The sequence below is a fragment of the Tachypleus tridentatus genome, chromosome 6 (genome assembly GCF_004210375.1).
Source record: "Tachypleus tridentatus isolate NWPU-2018 chromosome 6, ASM421037v1, whole genome shotgun sequence".
NCBI classification, from domain to species: domain Eukaryota; kingdom Metazoa; phylum Arthropoda; class Merostomata; order Xiphosura; family Limulidae; genus Tachypleus; species Tachypleus tridentatus.
The window spans coordinates 159,346,954-159,368,616 of record NC_134830.1 but is presented as its reverse complement, the minus strand read 5'-3'; the positions used below and the strand labels follow the sequence as shown (position 1 = coordinate 159,368,616).

The following is a 21,663-nucleotide window of genomic DNA, read 5'->3' as shown; positions in this document are numbered from 1 at the left end:
AGATGACAAAATTTATAATTGTATTTCCAAACTTGACATAGCTTTACTATTTATTTTGACTTTAAATTAAGTTTGATAATCTGAAACCTTCAAAACAGTTTTACTTAAAGTGGTACATACTCAAGATACATCATGACAGTTTATATTTTGAGTAATAAAAATACCAAATACAATTTATTAAAAATGAAAATTAAAACCAAAAAAGTAGACTTTAATACTGATATCCATTCAACAGTTCAGAGAATGTTAGACTTAAATATCAAAGTAATCATTACAATATAATTACCTGATATGTTTCTATTCTATATAAAATAGAAATATAAAATTATTATTCGGAAAACATTTTGAAGAAATATATTGCAATATATACATAGAGGCACGTTAGTAATTGTGACATTCGTTATCTTGACAAATGAAAATATGACTGAAAATTAATAATTTTAGATAAATAACAAATATGAAAAATTGAAAGGAACCTTAGTTTTATAACTGAAAATAAGCCAGTATCACTAAACTATGTTAAATTTCATATAAATACATGTTTCAGTTGAACTACTGGCTTACAGCCATCTTGTTTTAAACTAAGTTTTAAAATATTTTGTACTTCCTACACTGATTCTTTTTCACATTAATTAACATATTTATAATTTAAACAAAATGATATATAACTCATTTATTGTCATAAAAATATTAACCTGGCATAATCTACTTGTTAATACTCTTTCTAATGTTAAAGACAGAGTCGTAAACTTTGTTATAAAAACCACCGGTTGTTAAAATAGTTGTAAATATCATTACCCTTAAAACATTCCACGGTAACACAAAAAAATATTGTGGATTTCAAATGAAATGAAACAGGAGCAAGTCATGAGTTTTTTAATGCTACAAGTAAAAATTATAGTAAAAACTACACAGAAAGAGAAATATATATAAACATGATCCTTTTAAACACAGATTTACATAATTTTATCCAATCAAACAAGATACTAAACACAGAATTAAAGAACTTAGTATTTTTACACTAATTCTTAACTTTAGTTTTATCATAAAAGTACCTAAAATAAATTTGTTTTTTTGTAAATTAACTGCAAACCACCAACTTTCCATTGTTAACTAAAATATAGTTTGTTTTTTTCCCCCCATTCTTAGTTGATACAAAGGTTTAACACAGTATTACTTCTGACAATTTATAAATGAACTTTGTAATAATGTGGAAGTTTCCTTGCTGAGATGTGTATTTCCTGGAGTTGTGAAATATACTCATTTTTTAAATTTAGGACATAATGCCTTTTCTAACCTCAGTCAAAGTAGTCCATGTTTGTACTGAATGTTTAAGAAAGAGTTATGGTGGTAAATGGTCCATAGATTATGTTCTCCTCTTCTGCCTCTAAATAGGCAATAAGTGTATCTTTTAATCTAAAAAATAATACATATATAATTAGAAGCCAACACTATACAACAACTATATTGTTAGTCTTACAAACATTACAGAATATACCTGATTTGAACTTAGAAGAGATGTCCATATTTCTATTGTAAGTTTGAATGAAAAAAACACAACAACTTAGGTTTTGCCCTAATATGATTGAAATAAAACTTATAAAGATACAAGTTTTTCTTATTTCTAAGCAAAGATATTTTAAGGAAATGAAAACAGTTTTAATTACATCCTAATACCACATCAGTTATCTTCTAGTGATATAACGACTATAAGGATGTTACTCACGGCCAATTCTCTTTCCCAGTCTCTTCATTAATGGGCTTCTTACATAGATAACTAATGGTACATAAACACAAGTTTTCTCTCCAGGATATCGTTGACAGGTAGTTTTTCACTTTGTGATCAATAGGTTCTTTAAATTCTTCTGGAATTAACTCAAAAGGATCCTGATACAATACAAACAGATTAGGAAGTTTGTTTGTTTCTTTGTGCTGAAACTATGCCCTTCTTATACAGTTTGAAAATTAAGTGTAAGAAAATATTCACACAAAACGTTAACATTTTTAGTCTTGATATCTTTTGGGGGTGTAGAAAGATATTTTTATTCATGCCAAATGATATAAGTAGAAGTCAATACAAAGTATACCACCACACAAATTATATATATATATATATATATTTTAACTCCAATTTTATTCATTATGAATATTTTCTGGGAGGAGGGACATTCCAACAAGTCTTAATTTACAGCATAAAATCTCATGGAATAAGAGTAAATTTTCAAAATACAAACTTGCACAAGTTTTAGAAAGACTGGTAACTTTGTAACTTGCTTTATATAGTTTTATTAAAATAAACAATATTTATTATCACACATCTTTGCACCTAAAAGTAGTTTGATTTTTAGTCTGAGGGCTATGTAGTTGCTGTTCATAAACTGTCTCAGGGGAACTATACTTGAAAACTATTCTTTATAATTATGTAACCAAAGGCTTAAGCTATATTCCATGGTTATGTTACCAATATTAAACTGTCGAAAATTTTTTCAGCACTTGTTATTATGAAAAACCAGTTCATTTTTGATGAATTGAAGTTTCTGTGACACAAATAAAAATGTTTTAAAAATTATAAAGTTTACATGAATTATAAAACAATTTTTGATGAATTAATGACACAATTTATACATTTGTTTATAAAACTATAAATACAAATCTCCAAGTCATCACAAAGGATTATTTCAACTGTATGATCACAACTGATACCAGTATAATAAGTTACATTAACTACAAAATTAACAGTTAAATCTTGTATATTCTGTATGAACTAGAAACAAAAACAGCAATGATATTCATGACAGAATACTTCACTGCTCTTTTCAAACCATTAATGTTCACCGGCTCAGACATTAAATACAGATTGTAAAAAAAACATTTATATTCAGGGAATATGTGAGGGACTAATTAACATTCCTGAAAATGAATAAAAAAGTTTAGTTATAAAGTTATTCATAACAGACCAGAAATGACAATCAACAAATGGATGGATTGTCTTGTAAACCATAGTTAAGTAATATTATAATGGAATAGAATGTGTCAAAATTATGTTTATATAAAAAAAAAAACTATGTTTGGACATTATTTCAAATTTTGTACAAAACTGATTTTGCCAAAAGTTTATCCTTTTTTGAATAGGGTGTGTAAAAGCCCCTTCTGATTCAAAATACTCAAACTGAAGAAATAAAGATGTGTTCAGATGAAAGACCTACAACTAATGAAACATCCCTTGCATTTAATGAAATTGGAAGACAAAGGACTATTCATTATTTTAGGAAACTAGGACCTACAAGAAAGAGTCGTACACAGTAAGCAAAGTGTGGCTTTGTGTGATTGAACTCTTAAAACAAGCATTGAGAAACCAACATTTCCATACACTAAATGCCTTATGCAAGTCTGCAGAAAAGAACGATATGCTTTGGAAATGACAGAGAAATATAAGTTCTTTTGCAATTAAAAATATGCTACAGAGTTATTTTCAAGATGCTCAGGTGTTAAATAAAGTATGATGAGGCATGGAAATATCCATGTGGAAGAAATGACACGATGAGATTTGATAATTGTTTTAATACAATTTACTGAACCTCTATAATAACTGGCAATGTCATTAAGAAGCAAAACAAAACTGAGAAATGTTCTAGGTTGACTAAGTATTACAAGAATTAATATTATATTAATAATGTATTTGTAAAAGAATATCAAATATTTATCATTTGAAGAAGCTGGGGGGACATCTGTCTCCGGGCGCCAAATTGATGTTACATAATTAGGAAAATTGTGTAACGAGGGGGTGCAAAAACTGATTTTGTCCCCAGGCACTGAAAACCCTAGCTACACCTCTGTGAAGAAGTCATGATGAAAACAAAATTTTTAATCAGAATGGTTGAGTAGAAAAACTCTTTAAGCAACTGATTTTTAAATCAGATCATAAAATTGTGGTAAGTTGACAAAGGAAGCTAAATCTAGTTGAACAATTACATTTTGCAGCCATCTCTAATTTTTCTCACATATGAGGTGTTACTTTAAACCTACACTTTAACTCCATTCATTTTACACCTACACTTAAATTCCTTTTGCTATAAAACTGATTTACACTCATCTTTTATTAAAAAACGTTTTGACGCCCATATTTAATCTCAATTGATAGATTTTTTTTCACACAATCATCTCTTTCATCACAAAAAAAACCTATAACCTTCTTTTACAAGACTGTCTTACACTAACTTTGGGCCACTTCTATCACACATCCAGGTTTAGCTACCTTGGTAAAAGTGTCTGGTTTTCATTTTATTATTGGACAAACTGTAAAATCTTGAGGATGTTGATGATAAAAGTTTTTGGACAACATTACTGAGTTCACAGGAAAAACAACAACTTTGTTTTAATAGATTATAATTGCAGCTGTTTGAGCAGGTTGCTAAGTTCTTGGCATGTGAAATATTTCATCAGAAAAACATTAACACAAAACACTTCAAAAATTCTACAGTATGGTTTAGATTTTTATGTTCTATACAATGTCACAAGTATAGTATTCTTAAAAATCTGAGGTATAAGGTTGAAAGCCTGAAGCTTTCAAGAATAACCATAATGTTGTACAATGTCAAAGATAATCTAGCCCTGACAAGTTGTTAATAACAAATCTCCCAACAAATGCTCTCTTCAATGTAAATTAAAAATGAATTAACAATAACGTGTATACTCTAAGACATATTAAATACATACATACAAACTAAGATCTCATTTAAAAAAGAATCACTTTAATTATAACACATTAATCTAGATTAACATTGAACCAGAATGACACTGAAATTTCTCAAATACTACCTATGGAAGCTTTCACCTTTCAAAATTTGAGGGAGTCTGAAAAACGTGTATACAGACCTTTTGACTAATCTTCCTTTGGTAATGTAAGTCATCAAACAAGTATCTCTCTAAAGAAATTTCAGCATTTCCTCCAGTAGCAGACAGAAATTTCACAGCTATCTCCACTAGGTCCAGGACATCACAAACGTCTGCCATGTTAAGGCCAAGGTCACCAACTAAATGTTTATGGAGAGTCAATGGCAAGGGTGCCTAGATCAAACAAATCAGAGTTCAACTTCACTTACGTGAAGTTTGTAAACTTAATTTTTCAAAATGTAGGGGTCAGTCTTACAACAATGCTGCTAACAGGTCTGGGCGTTATAAGGGTATGAAGCAAAAGATTATAGAAGAAAGTAAGTTTGCCATGTATGTGTCCTGTGTAACCCATTCACTAAATCTGGTAGATCAAATTGCTTTTGACTGCTGTCAAGTGTCAGTTAATTTTTTCTCTATAACACATTTGTTCTGTACATTTTATTCAGTCAATGGAAAATTCTTAAGCTTGTCTTGGAAGTGAAAGTGTGTTAAAATCCCTCTCTAATACCAGATGGGAGGCACGTACTGTGGCAACAACAGCAATTTTTAAGTATTTCTTTAAGATTTTGGAAGCTTTAGAATGTCTAGTTGAAGACCAGTCACAAAAGGGAGACACTAGAAAAGAAGCAGACAATATTGCAAATAAGTTGCAAGAGCTAGAATCTATTTTTATATTAATCATGTGGGATAATATTTTGAAAAAGTTTCATAAATTAAATCAGGGTCTGCAAAATGAGGATGTGAATGTAAAAATGTGCAGATCTGTACGGGTCATTAGCTGACCAGCTATGCACTTTAAGGGATGACTTTGAAATATTTGAAGCAGTTGCGAAGGAAATACTACCAGATGTTGATTACAATGCAGCTCAAACTTGCAAACGTATTAGAAAGAAGGTATTCATTGGCAGAGATACACAAGAAGTAGATCTGAATGCCAGAGATAAATTTCATATCACCACTTTCTACACAATTGTTGACAGACTGGAAACCCAGATGATAAGAAGAGGAGAGATGTACAAAGAAATAACAAATAGAATTTCTTTCCTGTGTGATGTGCCAAATGATGTTTCTTCATCTGCTGAAACTGAAAGGTACTCTCAGTGTTCCCAAAAGTTAATTGATGCTTACCCAGAGGACTTGGACACTAATCTCCCTGTCGAGCTTCAACAGTTTCACTCATATGTGCAACAAAAACTGTAAAAAACAGATTCAGTCATGCTCACCTTTATAAAATAATTTAAGAAGACAAAATTGATTGTGTTTTTCCAAACATAACATTGAATTGCATATATTTTTAACATTAATGGCCACAAATTGCATAGCTAAGCATTCATTTTCTCAACTCAAGCATATTAAAAATCCCAACATAACAACTATGCAACAAGACAGGCTGGATGCCTTGTCTCTGCTCAGTATAGTAGCAGATTTGTTACACCAAATTAGTTTTGAGGACTTGATCAAAGACTTTGCAATTAAAAAATATAGAAGAAAATTCTTTTAAAATTTAACTAAATATTAAGGTATAAGTAAATAATGTGCTTACAGGGTTTTGAGTTCAAAGTGAGAAATCATTAACATCAAAGTGGAAATTTTTTTTAATAAAAGGGTTTTGAGTAAATTTTTCATTTTTGTTGATATCAAAGTGATAATTGTTTACTCAGAGTGAAAACAAATATAGAGTAAAAAATAATTATCATTCAAAGAAGTGATTTCCCTCATCATTTCTAAATAAAAGGCCTCAGTCATTGTTTGATTTTGATCCATGCCCAATCTGTTAAATAAATAAAATAAAGTTTTTATTTAATATAGTTTTGAGGCCTGATCTTGAAGAAAACTGAAGAAGGGTTATAAATTTTTAAACTTTTATTTCTCTTTCAGCACTTATTGACTGTGCTAATGTCTTGTCAGTTAAGCAATGGAAGGGCAGATGGGGGCACCATTGTTGGGCTGTGCTTAGGACATCAGTTGCCCTTAATCTGGCCATGATATAGGTTTTTTAATATAACAGTCAATCCCACTTTTTCTTCGTAAAAGAGTAGTCCAAGAACTGGTTGTGGATAGTGTTCACTAGTTGCCATCTGTGTAGTCTGTTGCTTACAAATTATGGATGCTCAGCTCTAGAGTAGCTGTGTAAAATTCCAAAACAAAAACCTATGGTAAAGAAAAAGGGAGTATATTTACAATCAAGTAAGTGATACATTTGTTTGTTTGAAATTCAGCACATAGCTACACAATGGGCTATCTTTGCTCTGCTCACCACGGGTATTGAAACCCAGTTTCTAGCACTGTGAGTCTGCAGACATACTGCTGTGCCACTGGGAGGCCAAATAAATGACTTATGAAAGTGCCTTTAAATGTCAACATGAAAAATAAATGAGTTAAATAAACTATTTATAAAATGTACATTTAAATAAACACAGAGATGCAAGTAAAAAAAAAAAAAAGTTAATTTCAAACTGTTGTTAAAGTCTTGTCACAAGACAGATTAATAAGGTTTTCTTCTTCTGCAGATCCCCACTGGTACAGCGATAAGTCAACAAATTTACAACTCTAAAATTAGAGGTTCGATTCTCCTCTGTTGACCCAGCAGATAACCCAATGTGACTTTGCTATAAGAAAACACACACACGTTCTTCTGCAGAGATAAATTCAGTGGGGCCTTTGCCTTGAATGGGTCTTGGACCCATGCAAACTTCATATCTTCTGGAGAGTAATTTTCAAACCAATCATTGTGTTAGGTGCTTCTCAAAAACAGATTTTAGTTCGTGGGTCAAATCAACTTCATTGGATATAACAAGCTATTGCAACAGGAGGAAACAGTCTTTGCCACCATCTTCCTTCATTTTTCCTGCAAGTTTTAGAATGTGCTTGTTGCTTCTCTGCAGAGAGAGATTTCACGCATTTAGATTTTCGAAGAAATCACACAAGACCAAAAAATCATTATCCAAGACGTTTTTAGCACATTCGTGTTCTTTTTCTTTAAGATAAGAGTAGAGTTTCTGTCGTAATTCGAACACACGGGACAGTACATTCCCACGAGAGAGCTACCACGAGCTACAGTAGTACAACAAAAATGTGTGCTCACATCCCATATCCTCACACAGTTTGTTTTTTGTTAGAAACCTCGTCTTCTGTGGCCGAGTTTTTATAAAGTTCACCACTTTTAACCCACTTTCCAGGACTAGATTCTATGGAAGACTCAGGCACTTTGACGCAAGGCATCCCTGTGGAATATGCAGTGAATCCACAGTGCATCGAGAGCTTTGATTCGTAAGAATGCCTGCCAACGCATTTAGCCCAGTCTGAGTTGTTTTCACACATAAAAGTGTCAAGGATCTCAAACAAATCTTGAGCCTTTGTACCTGCAGTGATACTTTTACAAAAGAGGAAGTTTTCCACAATTTTGTCACCATCCACGAACCGAGTGTAACAAATCAAATGAACATCCTTATTACTATCCGTCACCTCATCCAGCTGTAACCCGAATTCCTTCCCTTTTATTTTTTTTCAATTATCTGATTGTTGAGGCGTTTGGCCATGTGTTGAATTCTATAACTGATAGTATTGTTAGATAAAGGCAGATTTACCTACCATAATGTTCACCATATCCACTGCAGCCGGTAAAATCAGTTCTTCTACGATGATGTGAAGATTTTTTTTTTTTTTTTTTTTTACATTTCCTGATTCTATATACCACCTTATAGGATGCTAGTAAAGCATTGCTTGATATTAATGCTTGTTTCAAAAATGTACCTTTTTGTTCTTTCAATTATTTTAACTTTCTGGTAAAAAATCACGAGATTTACTAGTCATGTTAGAATGATTGGTCTCTAAGTGGCATTTTAGTTTACTTGGAAGCATGCGTTCTGGAGCCGACACTTTTAGACACAGTACACACTGCAGTCAATCTTCATGATTGACATCTACCGAAGTAAAACCAAAATCTACATAACTATCATCATATTTCCATTTCTTCACAAGTTTACCACTGGTCTGTGGTTCGCCATCCTTTTCTTCACTCCCACACTTCTTATTAATGTTCAAAAATCTTTCCATTTTTATACACAAGGACTAAAAATAAACAAAATAATTCACTGAACTTCGCTAGATACTTGATCACAACACCCTTCAGTTATTTCGATTACTGACGGACACGGAGAATCGACAAGTATTTATACACTACGAAACTAAAAAGTTCGAAAAGTTACTGGTGTGGCCGAAAGTACAGGTAAACAAAAACATTCGAGAACGTCATCAAAAGTAATGTAGCGTAATGTAAGACAGATGTCGATATCGCTGTGTTTCCCTCGAAACTTTGAAATATCCAGCGATGCACAAAATATTCTGTACTTTAATTTAAATGAAGCGCTACTACCCTTATCAACTGTCTTGGGAATGCATCCATGTTAGCATATTTTGTTATTGCATATAAAACCATATTTTATGTGATAAGAACGACTTTTAAGAGTTATAAAACTTTAAATTAGCTTATTACTGAGCTATCAAATGGTCGTGCATTCGCCAAGAACCCAAAATATAATTATCAAGCCTACTTTCAAGGCGACACAACTAACCACTACAAGCTATTATTGTATAATGCAATCAACTCTTTGCTTGTAATAAACGTTTGCTTAACACTTAGTTCATTCAGAATTACATATCTTCATTTTCGTCTCTATTTTAGAGCATTTCTTCCCTGTTATAATGTCAGTCTATTTAACGAATTCACCAGAATAGCTTTTAAAAGTCTTAAATTTTGACAGTGAGGTAATACAAACAACCCTTTAAGATTATGGAGAACAAACGCATACGCATCAGGTGATTTGTTTCACCAAAACATATTAAGAGTTCATTATTTGATAAAAAAAATTGTTCAAGTATTTATAAAGAACTTGTGCTTAATTTAGAAATTTATATTTTAAGTTATTCTGCATTATTTTCAGTTTTTGCTACATATATGTATATAACATATATATATTAAGTCTTGCATAATCTGATAGTTAGGGCACTCGACTCTCTGTTACAAAACATGCTTACCCTTTTCTGTATTGGTAATATAATAACCAGTTTCACTATTCGTTGGTAAAAGCGTAGCTCTAAAGGTGGATGGTGTTAAACTAGCTGCCTATCACTGTTAAATTAGGGACAACCTGTGCAGATAGCCCTCAAGTAGTTTTGCTCGAAATATAAAAAAACAAACAAACAATCTTTATTCATAAAACTTTTGTTCACCTTTGCTCTAAAACTTTAACAAACCGTGAATCTTACATTTAATTTTTAAAAAAATATTCACAAGCAATCATTTATTTTATCTTTCTTTTGATTTTCGAAACTTTTTGTTTGTTATTATTAAGCACAAAGCTACACATAAGGTATTCTGTACTGAGCCCACCGTGGGTATCGAAACCCAGTTTCTAGCAGTAAAAGCCGCAACATTACCACCGGGCTACTGGAGGGGGCTTTCGAAACTGTCAGTTGTAATCACACCAATCAGATGTAGTTCTGAGACGGATTGGCCCTAGTGTCTATTATTGTAACAGGTTTAATTTTACTTGGGTCTTTTTAACTTTTAGTTATATTGTTATAATAATCAATCACTTTTTCTTTATGCTACACTTGGGTGTGTTTGCTTACTGTATAAGTGAAAGATGTAAAAACTGGAAGTATAGAGACCTCTAAGCTACTTTTAATTGAATCTGTCCTGTAATACCACCTTTAAATTATTTCTACAAACAGAAGACAAGTCATTTGGAAACCATGCTGAGCTTTATGGTAATTAGCTATAGCTAATTTATGAAAACTAGCTATCAATAAATCAAGGGCCCGGCATGGCCAAGTGTGTTAAGGCGTTCGACTCGTAATCCGAGGGTCACGGGTTCGAATCCCGGTCGCACCAAACATGCTCGCCCTTTGAACCGTGGGGGCGTTATAATGTTCGGTCAATCCCACTATTCGTTGGTAAAAGAGCAGCCCAAGAGTTGGCGGTGGGTGGTGATGACTATCTGCCTTCCTTCTAGTCTTACACTGCTAAATTAAGGACGGCTAGCACAGATAGCCCTCGAGTAGCTTTGTGCGTATTTTCAAAACAAACAAGCAAACAATAAATCAACCCCCTCCCCCAAAAAAAAGTCATAATTTAAAGCAAAAAACTTTTCCTGATGAAAACTTACATAAATAACTGTACTTTTGTAGTTTTCTCGTGTCTGTAAGGTAGGGCTTTTGATATACGATATCATAATTTTAAAAAAATATTTTGTAGCTGACGATGTGTAAGCTTATTTGTTATCTATGGAAACAGGGATAAAGTGGTGCTACCTGTGAAGAATCGAAATTTATCTTGAGATTCAATATGAATAAACCTTTAAAATTCTGGAAACCATGTTCTGATCAATGTATTTTAATCAGTATTTGTTAGAATGGTATGTTGAATTGGTAATATTCGTGTTCTTGGAGCTGCTTACTTCTAATGTCATTATCTTTCACTTAATACCACAGAGTCGATTGCACATGTAATATAAAAAATCTTGATCAAAGCACTATTCATAATTCTTACTAAACTCGCATTTAAAAAATATTTAGGTTTTTTTCTTACTCTATGAAGATTAAGCATACGAAAAGGTGTGCAATGGCTCAGTTTTAACTAGGGCAAAATTAGAATAAGAAAATATGATAGTTCGAGTAATATATATTTTATAGTGGTCAAATTAAACCGTTTTCTGGTTATTATCCCTTGTATCGGATACTTGTTCCCTTAAGTTTATCTTTCTTACTCATAATTTCATTCAGGTAAAAACTATACAGCCCTTCCTCTGAAACATTTCCCGCACGCCTATGACTAGAAGAATAATTAGTTGTAACTTACTTCATTTGATTAGTACAGTTTTTATGACACATTTTGCACCCTATATCATTCAAATTCTTGCATGTAATAAATTTAATCACGATGACGGACATACATATAATTTATCAATACCGTGTGAAAAAGTGGGAATACTATTATTTTACATTCTTCTGAGGGACTAGATAAAAAACAAATGTGGTGTTAGAAAATATTGTAGTATTAATACTAGCGTCGCATGACAGATTGGTTGGTTGCTACACAACGGACTGTCTGTGTTATGCCTACCACAAGTATTGAAACTCAATTTTTTGTTTAGAGCTATACAACGCTCCCTCTAATACTTGAAAGAAGCTTCTCGTGTTACCCTAATAAAATAATTCTGTAAATAATTGACTTCCCTAAGAATGAACGTAGATGTTAATTCACATCATATCTTCAAACACAGCAGTAACAGTGAAAACAAATGTAATATTAATGTCAGCATCCCACTAATTAGCCAACGACAAGCTCAATGTGAAAATACAAAATTTTGTTTTGTGGAAGATTACTAAAAGAAAACAGTAATTGTTTCTTTCCTTGACTACATTATCGATAATCATTCTTCAAAATTTAATGGACCCGGCGTGGCCAAGCGCGTTAAGGTGTTCGACTCGTAATCCGAGGGTCACGGGTTCGAATCACGGTCGCACCAAACATGCTCGCCTTTTCAACCGTGGGGGCGTTATAATGTTTCGGTCAATCCCACTATTCGTTGGTAAAAGAGTAGCCCAAGAGTTGGCGGTGGGTGCCTTCCCTCTAGTCTTACACTGCCAAATTAGGGACGGCTAGCACAGATACCCCTCAAGTATCTTTGTGCGAAATTCAAAAACAAACAAACAAACAATATTTAATGTACTTACAAGTAGCATCAGTTCAGAAAGTTATGCCATCAAAACTCACCCAAGAGTTTTTTGTCTCTGATATTAAACAGGCTATAGACAAGAAGTTATATACAGAGGAAGTTTGGCAATTTTTGATGAACAACTTCATCAGTGAAAAACAAAATGGCTTTCTATACCTCCCGAGGACAGGACTTAGATCCTGGGTGACTGCCTACTTCAGTATGCCACATATCTTTATATTACTAAAACTTTATTGTCGCACTGCCATAAATTAAATTTGATCTGAATGTTCGGCATTTGCTGTCTGTCATTTAATTAATTATCTGAGGTAAATACAAACCGAAGAAAGACTTGGTTTGGTTTGTTTTGAATTTCGCGCAAAGCTATACGAGGGCTGTTTGCGCTAGCCGTCCCTAATTTAGCAGTGTAAGACTAGAGAGAAGGCAAATAGTCATCACCACCCACCGCCAACTTTTGAGCTGCTCTTTTACCAACGAATAGTAGGATTGACCGTTACATAATAACGCCCCCACGGGTTAAATAACGAGCCTATTTGTTGTGACGGGGATTTGAATCCGCAACTCCCGCATTACGAGTCAAGTGCCTTAACCATCTGACCGTGCAAGGCTCCAAAGAAAGACCAAATGCTCTAGTTTGAATACGTAATCATTACGACACTGTTGTCAATACTGAAACCGTAAATTATTTACGGAAAAGTAAGAGTAAAGCTACAAATCAAAAGAAATATGACATAAAGACATAGTCTACATAGCAGAAACGATTATCCCATGTGAAGTTAATACACTCTGAGGAAAAGTAAGGTCACTATCAGGCTAACTATCTTCCATCTTAATGAAGACGTTGAGTTCTACAGATCTATGTCTCTTTGATGTTAATTGTTAAGCAACAACGACGATTGTGTTTTCCATATTTTATGAACATATGTAGGTAACAATATTGGGGGCTGAGAGGGACTTTGGCTCATTTTGGAGGGCTCTTCCTCCCAAAGCCCCCCCCCCCCTGACGCCGCCACTGTAGGCAAGACTGCCTATCAGTGTGGTTTTGTACTGTGACGATCAAATTAATATTAAGAACTTCCCAAGTAGGTGTTTATTGGTGCTTTATGGTCAGAAGTCCAAAGCTAGAGACAGTGGCAGCTAACTTTCTATAACTTTGCCATAAATAAACAAACAAATTATCAATAATAAGTTCTGATTGAAAGTAGTTAAGATAACCAATAAATTTAATTTCGAAGCGTCCTCTTGTTAAATACTAGGGCCCTTCACGCCGACTGGGTACCTTGTTGTGTACGACGGATGTTGTGATATTTGAGACGCCAGTTAAAACTGAAATAGAAACCGTTATATTATAACCCGAACGCTTTCGAAAGATGGACTTTTCTTCTTCGGGAGTAGTGAGGTGTAGTAAATTGCTTAATATCAGCTATTACGGTGTACCCTGGTTTGAGTTGGTGATAAGTAATTTTTAATCAGTTTAATTTGCGTCACAAAACATAAAAAATAGTACTATGTGTTGTTAATGATTATTTTAAGGAATTACTATTCTCGTTATTCACAAAAAATAACGAACTAGTACGGTGCATCGGTAGTATTATTCTTGATTTCAGATTGGTGTAATAGACGGCACCATGAATATGCAGAAAAGAGTACATTTATAATTATTAGTAAGAAATTTTGAGTGAAATTAAAAAAGAAAAAGAGAGTTCTGTATAATAACATGTCAACCACTATTTCTGCAATATTTAGTTTATATTATGTGGTAAAAACACTGTCTATCAATGCGAAGTATGAAGTTTAACTTTGGAGTATTTATTATTTACAAATTATGTATACCGTAGCCTATCGCATAGGCCTGTATCTTCGGTTTAATCATTTTAATTTTTCAACATGTTTTATGTATTTTAAAGGTTACATGTATTAATGCATCATTAGTAATTAGTAAATAGTTTTTTTTTTCAAATTTTAATTGTTTTTAATTTTTAGTTTGCTAAACTTTATGGAAGTGTTAGTAATATATGCTTAATCCATTTAGTTGCTGTCAGTTTAATGATAAGGGTTTAGTTTTTTACTCGTAATATGATTGTCATAACTAATTGTAGTACGAATAACTTCTAACATTTAATGTATATCATTGTTAGAAAATTTAATTTATATGTATAATAAGGACTTTTAAAATAATATGGAAGATTTTTACCGTTCGATAAAATAGCATATACACATTATTAATTTAAATATGTATGTGAAGGGCCCGGCATGGCCAAGTGTGTTAAGGCGTTCGACTCGTAATCCGAGGGTCACGGGTTCGAATCTCGGTCGCACCAAACATGCTCGCCCTCCCAGCCGTGGGGACGTTATAATGTGACGGTCAATCCCACTATTCGTTGGTAAAAGAGTAGCCCAAGAGTTGGTGGTGGATGGTGATGACTAGCTGCCTTCCCTCTAGTCTTACACTGCTAAATTAGGGACGGCTAGCACAGATAGCCCTCGAGTAGCTTTGTGCAAAATTCCAAACAAAAAAAAATGTATGTGAATCGCTTGAAAATGAAGTTTCTTGCAGTAGTTTAACAATAATTTTTTGTCATACACGTGCATTGGTTGATGGGAATTTTGTAAAACAAAATCGAGCTTCACCATTGTTGTAGTGGTAAAAAGTAACTAGGGAAAACTAATATTTTTCATGGGTGTGGTTTAGCTCGGCCAAGAAGTGGCATGATTGGCAATAAACAAGAAATGGGTTAATACAGTTAGACTGTGTTCCCATTGTATACTCGTAACTACACCACTGGACTTTTTATTGTAAATGAAATATGTGACGGTAAATTACCTGTATATTGTTTTAATTCCACAAATTAATATGAATTATTTACCGCTTAATGTTTCTAACAAAGTATCATGTGGTAATTAAACCATATAAATAAAATTTATTGGTAGGTAACATAAATGTTTCAATGACAAAAGCAACACACCTGAACTTCATGGTTGAATGTTTTGAAGTGAGTTTTTTGTTTGTTTTTAAGAAGGTGATTTGAAATAAAACATACGACTCAAAAATAAATGAAGAATAATTTTTATACTAAAATAATCATCTGTTCTTTGTTACCATAATTCTCAAGTTAAATTACACCATAAAACATTTGATACAATGTAATTAAATTTAAAATAATGCCTTGTAAAAAAAGTCCCGAAAATTAAAAATGTAATATTTCAATCTAGTTCCAAGAGATGATTATTCACGCTCAGCCACAAACATCTTAAGATGTTCTGTGTAACAATATAAGAAAATGGAAAACGGTTGCAACCTTACCAGGGGATGTTCATTCTGAATGGAAAGGGATGATGTGGAAGGTAAGATTAATTTTATTTGTCTACTGTTACTACTGTATGATTTCCAAACTGTTAGTGATATGTTTAGCTGTATCCCCAATAATATATCATGAGGTTAAGCCACATTAGGAAATTTAGATTACTTCTAAGTATGTATACTAAGCTAACAATTTTTATAGTGACAAAACTAATCATAACAAGAATGAACATATACATATATTAAACATTCCAACCAGTATTATTAACTAAAAATAAATAAACAGAAATAATAATAAGTATATATTATCCATGGAACACAAAACATTAACATAATTAGATAAATTAATTCTGTAAGCATTTATAAGTCTTCAAAGTGTTCATTTTAAAACGTTCTTTAACTAAAGCTTTATTTTTTTCAAATGGATGTGTTAACTAAAAAGGTTTAGGCTAGTTCTAAAACCAAATACTAAATTAACAGATTAATAATAATAACAATAATAATATTGAAGTCATAATTAAATCACATATATTTCAGTTTAATAATTAATTTTAAGAAAATTAATAATTAAGAAATAATACAACCTACAAGACCTGTAATAACTACATAAACTGGGTACACTTCACCAGTGAACTCATAATGTGGGTCTGTTTTGTATCATAAAATTTTCATTTAGACATCTCTTGTTCACAAAGCCATTTTTATAAGTTTGTCTGTAGTTGTGCAACTGACTTGGCACTTCTGAAAGGACCTCTTTATAATGTGGTCTCTTTATACATGAACCCCGTGGACTACATTATAGCAGAACTATAGCATAGTTGTTCTCTAGACCCCTGAAAAGCACAATACACTATCTGATAATATAACAATTACAATATTTAATAGAAACTTGTGTATTTGTTACAATGATCTGGTGCCATAGCAGTTACAATATTTCAGAAACTTACACAGTTTGCATTAACAATAAAGAGAGATTAAATTTATGGGTGTTTAAACCAACGGTAGTTGTCAGCATTCATTGTTAACATGAAGCGCGACTGAGAAATTAAGATGTAGGCAAGGTGTTTATGAAGTAGTTATAATTAGTAACCAAAACAAATTATGTTTATTGAAAGATGGAATAAATCTGGTATTTAAAATATAGAACTATTATTTTTTGGAAACTTGGAGTGTGTTGATAAGTTGTGTTCAGGAAATCTTGTAATGTTGAACAAACCATTGTAAACATTCAAGCATAATTATTTGGAATATTTTATATTCAGAAAAAAACCTTTATAAGGTATCTATAAAATGATGAAAATTAGAAACATTTTCAGGGTATGATAAAAAAAACCCAGTTGTAAATATTTTTCAGGTAACAGATAGCTCTATATTCAGGAGTTTTTCTGGCACAATACCTACTGTTACTTTTTGTTAGCAGATTGCTGAGGAAGTAGCATAGATTGGGGAAGACAACTCTTCACGTCACAGTGACTGGGTTTGTTCTTAACCTAATTTGCATTTGATAGTTGTTCTGTTTGAAGGATTATGAAACCATTGTTTGGTAACATTTCTCATATGTGTATTACATTTATTGTTTCCAGTTGATTAAAATAGGCATACGTGACCTAGTTTTTCTTTGATTTTACTATAAATCGGCCCTATGTATGTTAACTAGCTGATTCAATTCAATTTTGTAGTATTTAATGAAGGAAAAAGTTGTGTACAATTTTATAGTTATTTCTAGCCTAGCTTTCAAGACACTTTACTGTTTTATTTACAGGTTTTCACATTTTGATACAAGTCAGTAGAAACTTGCTCGTTTAATTCTAGAATCAGTACTTCCTTCTTTGTTGAACATTAAATGGAGCATTTGTTACATCTTACAATTTTAATCAGTAATACTCTAATGAGAATATAATGATTACATTTACAATTCTCAGTTTTATTCATTTCTTTATAGTCTGTAGTGGCTGTCTCATTGCAAAACTTGTATAACATATATATAAAATCATGTAAATCCACTTATTACAGGAGTATAGACAAGTTTGTTAGCATATTAGTAATTTCAAAATATTTTGTCAGTTAGAGAAACACATTGGGTTTTTACAGTTTGTATAAAAGTTTGTAGTCTCACATTTCACACCTAATAATTAGTTTCAGGTTCATTTGTTATTACAACTGACCTCTATACATCAGAATGGACATAAATTAGATACCTAAAACTTGTCAAGCAACTGCATAAAAACCTTTTCTTATTACAATTGACCTCTGGACTTCAGAATGGACATAAGGTAAACATTAGAACTCATCTATAAACCCTAGAAAATTCCTTTGTTATTACAATTGACCTCTCTACATCAGAATGGACATAAGGTAAAACATTTAACATTCATCTAGAAACCCTAGAAGAACTTTTGTACATCAGAATAGGCATAAGGTAAAACATTTAAAATTCATCTAGAAACCCTAGAAGAACTTTTGTATATCAGAATAGGCATAAGGTAAAACATTTAAAATTCATTAAAAAACCATAGAAAAGCCTTTTATTATTGTTATCTTTTGGACAATTTCCTGAATGTCATAAAAAGTTATGGAACTTCATTAATTTGAATGATTGTAAAAGAAATTAATACAGGTAACTAAAACAGCTGCTTGAATGTGAGATACTTTGAGCCAAGGTGAGCATTTTCCAGGTGTTGGCAGCCCCCATCTGATAAGATATACAGTTAGAATAGTGAATCTGGTGGTGTTTTGAAGTATCATTTGTTTTAACATAGAAGTTGCAAGTCATTATTGTGTCATTTAAATGATAGCAGACTTTTTAGCTTTTATATAAGGATCTAGAAATGTTGCCATCTTCTATTTTTTTTATTTTTTCTATACCATATTTCTAGAGTGTGTATGTATGTATAACATAAATCCTCAGATGATGTAAATGTATTCAGTTTAAATAATTTTTAGGGATTATATGAATCCTAGAGTTTCAGAAGTTGTTTGTTTTTGAAATGATAATTTTTTATTCAAGACAGAATCTTGATATCATGTGTTGTTTAAGTAGAAGACTAACATGCAAGCAGGTAAGTACACTGTAGTAACTGATGCATTACTACACTACTGACAGTGAGTATACTGTAGTAAATGATGCATTACTGACATTACTACGCTACTGACAGTAGTAACTGTACGTGACAGTGAGTGATGCATTACTACGCTACTGACAGTGAGTACGCCGTAGTAATTGATGCATTACTACGCTACTGACAGTGAGTACGCCGTAGTAACTGATGCATTACTCTAAAACTACTGGCCTGTTCATCCATGCAATTCAGTGTATAAGGCTTAACCCTAGAGATTGTATGTTATTTAGCTATCTTTCCTTGGTGTTGTGTTACACATTTAGATATATTTAGGTATTTCTGAATTTTAATAATTTACAACTGCTGTAAAGTGGACGTAAAGTTAAGTCCCTAATTTTAAATATGTCATTATTTTTTCCTGATTAATAGGAAATATAAAACAGAGTTTAGTGTGAAGCGTCATGTTAGATGTGTAAACTGAAGACTTTTCTCAGTTAAGTAAAGAGTGTAAAAGAATTTCTCATAAAACTATCAGAAACTTAGCTCTGAAACTGCCTATCATTGAAAGCAATCTAAATATGTCCTTTAGTTGTATCACTAGAATATAGCTGTCATAGTACAAGTTAGTTATACTCTTAAAGTAATGTAATTAAAAAAAGGAAGAAATTATAAAATATTTAAGAGTTCTCACTGAAACTTTAGTTTTATTATTTGGAGTGTGCCACACCATTTAGATTTTATTAATTTGCCTATAATTTTAAATTTGGAATGAAGTTTCTAAAATAAACAACCAATAATCAGACAGCTTCTCCCACGAAGACCTTAGAATTTAAAACCAATTAAGCAACAAGCATTTGAATAGGCAATTGCATGTACAGTCCACTTCGTTACTAAGGGTATTCAAAGTTTGTTTTATAAAAATAAGTCTCTCAGATTTATCTGTTTGAAAGTTTCCTTTCAGAAGAAAGCATCTCAATTTCATCTCAACACAAGAACGATCATTTGTTCTTGGCTGGCAGTTCGTGAAGTCACATTTCCACAGAGAAATAAGTTAGAGACAGGCAGGAGCTTGGAACACTTTTCAAAGTGAATGTCACCATCTCATGACCATGGGTATGTTATTCATATTTTGTACAATTCTGGTACATAATGGTATAAATGAATTTTAAGAATGTCATTTTGAAAATTAACTTTTGGATGGTAAAGAAAAACTGTCCAAAAGCATTTTTTTAGAATAACCCCTCACTTGCTATTTTAGGGAATAGAATTGTTGTTTTTTAATTATGGTCATGTTTTCCTCTCTGCTGATTGAACAGTCCTGTTTTCGTATAAAGAACAAAACTCTCTCCTGTAGTGATATTACATATAGTAATATGAGCAAATTTGATAATGCACTGTCTAGGCAACCCTGATTTTAAAACTGTTTGCATCAAAATCTTTTTATTATGATTCTATTTTGTGTATATATGGAGTTTATCATAAGTTAATTTTGTAACAAGGATAACTTGCTCTTTTGTACATTTAACAAAAATAGTTTAATACACAAACACTGAAATCACTATTTATGTAACTTGTTATGATTGCATTTATACAAATATTTAAGTTAGAATTGTCTGTCTTTCTGGTGTCATAAGCTATTGTGAGAAACTAAATGAACAAATTTCATCAAATTTGGTAGGGAAAATCAGGTGGGTTTCCTAAATATTGAGTTGAAAGAAACATACGTAATCAGATAGATGCAATGTTCTGTTTGATTTTGGCAGGCATTCATGTTTTACCCCTTTGTAAATGAAGGCTTGGCTAAATAGCATTTTATCTAATTGTTTAAACTTGATGTTTATCAGTGTTTTATTTAGCTATTTAATCTTCAAATGTAATTCAGTGTTCTAACTCTTTAATCCAGAATTGTATTAGTTTTACTGGTTCTCCATATTAAGTATGTTATAGTGTTCTATTAAATTACTTAACTCTTCGGTGTGACTTTGTTCTGTTTTACTATTAAACACTTGAATGTGGTGACTGACCTTCCATTTCCATTGGTTGTAATTATATTTTGACTAGTTGTTTAACATTGAGTGTATTGTAGTCTTTCTGTCTAATCAGTTGTTTAATCCATTAGTGTAATTTTCTGTTTGATTAGTTGTTTAATCTGTGAGTGTAATGTAATGTAATGTTCTGTCTGATTGGTTGTTTAATCTGTGAGTGTAATGTAATGTTCTGTTCTGTCTGATTGGTTGTTTAATCTGTGAGTGTAATGTAATGTAATGTTCTGTCTGATTGGTTGTTTAATCTGTGAGTGTAATGTAATGTTCTGTTCTGTCTGATTGGTTGTTTAATCTGTGAGTGTAATGTAATGTTCTGTTCTGTCTGATTGGTTGTTTAATCTGTGAGTGTAATGTAATGTTCTGTTCTGTCTGATTGGTTGTTTAATCTGTGAGTGTAATGTAATGTTCTGTTCTGTCTGATTGGTTGTTTAATCTGTGAGTGTAATGAAATGTTATGTTCTGTCTGATTGGTTGTTTAATCTGTGAGTGTAATGAAATGTTATGTTCTGTCTGATTGGTTGTTTAATCTGTGAGTGTAATGAAATGTTATGTTCTGTCTGATTGGTTGTTTAATCTGTGAGTGTAATGAAATGTTATGTTCTGTCTGATTGGTTGTTTAATCT

General features: G+C 32.1%; 1 protein-coding gene across 7 annotated transcripts in view; it reads left to right on the top strand.

Annotated features, from left to right (window-relative positions):
- Nucleotides 1-13,745: 13,745 nt before the first annotated feature.
- Nucleotides 13,746-21,663, top strand: part of LOC143254262 (uncharacterized) — an 85,748-nt gene continuing 77,830 nt past the window's right edge. The window contains exons 1-4 of one of the 7 annotated variants that reach the window (XM_076509141.1): nt 14,052-14,299; nt 15,849-15,980; nt 17,291-17,413; nt 19,957-20,108. The gene's annotated coding sequence lies outside the window, so the exon portion shown is untranslated. The other 6 variants (XM_076509138.1, XM_076509136.1, XM_076509140.1 and 3 more) reach the window with 6 other exon arrangements.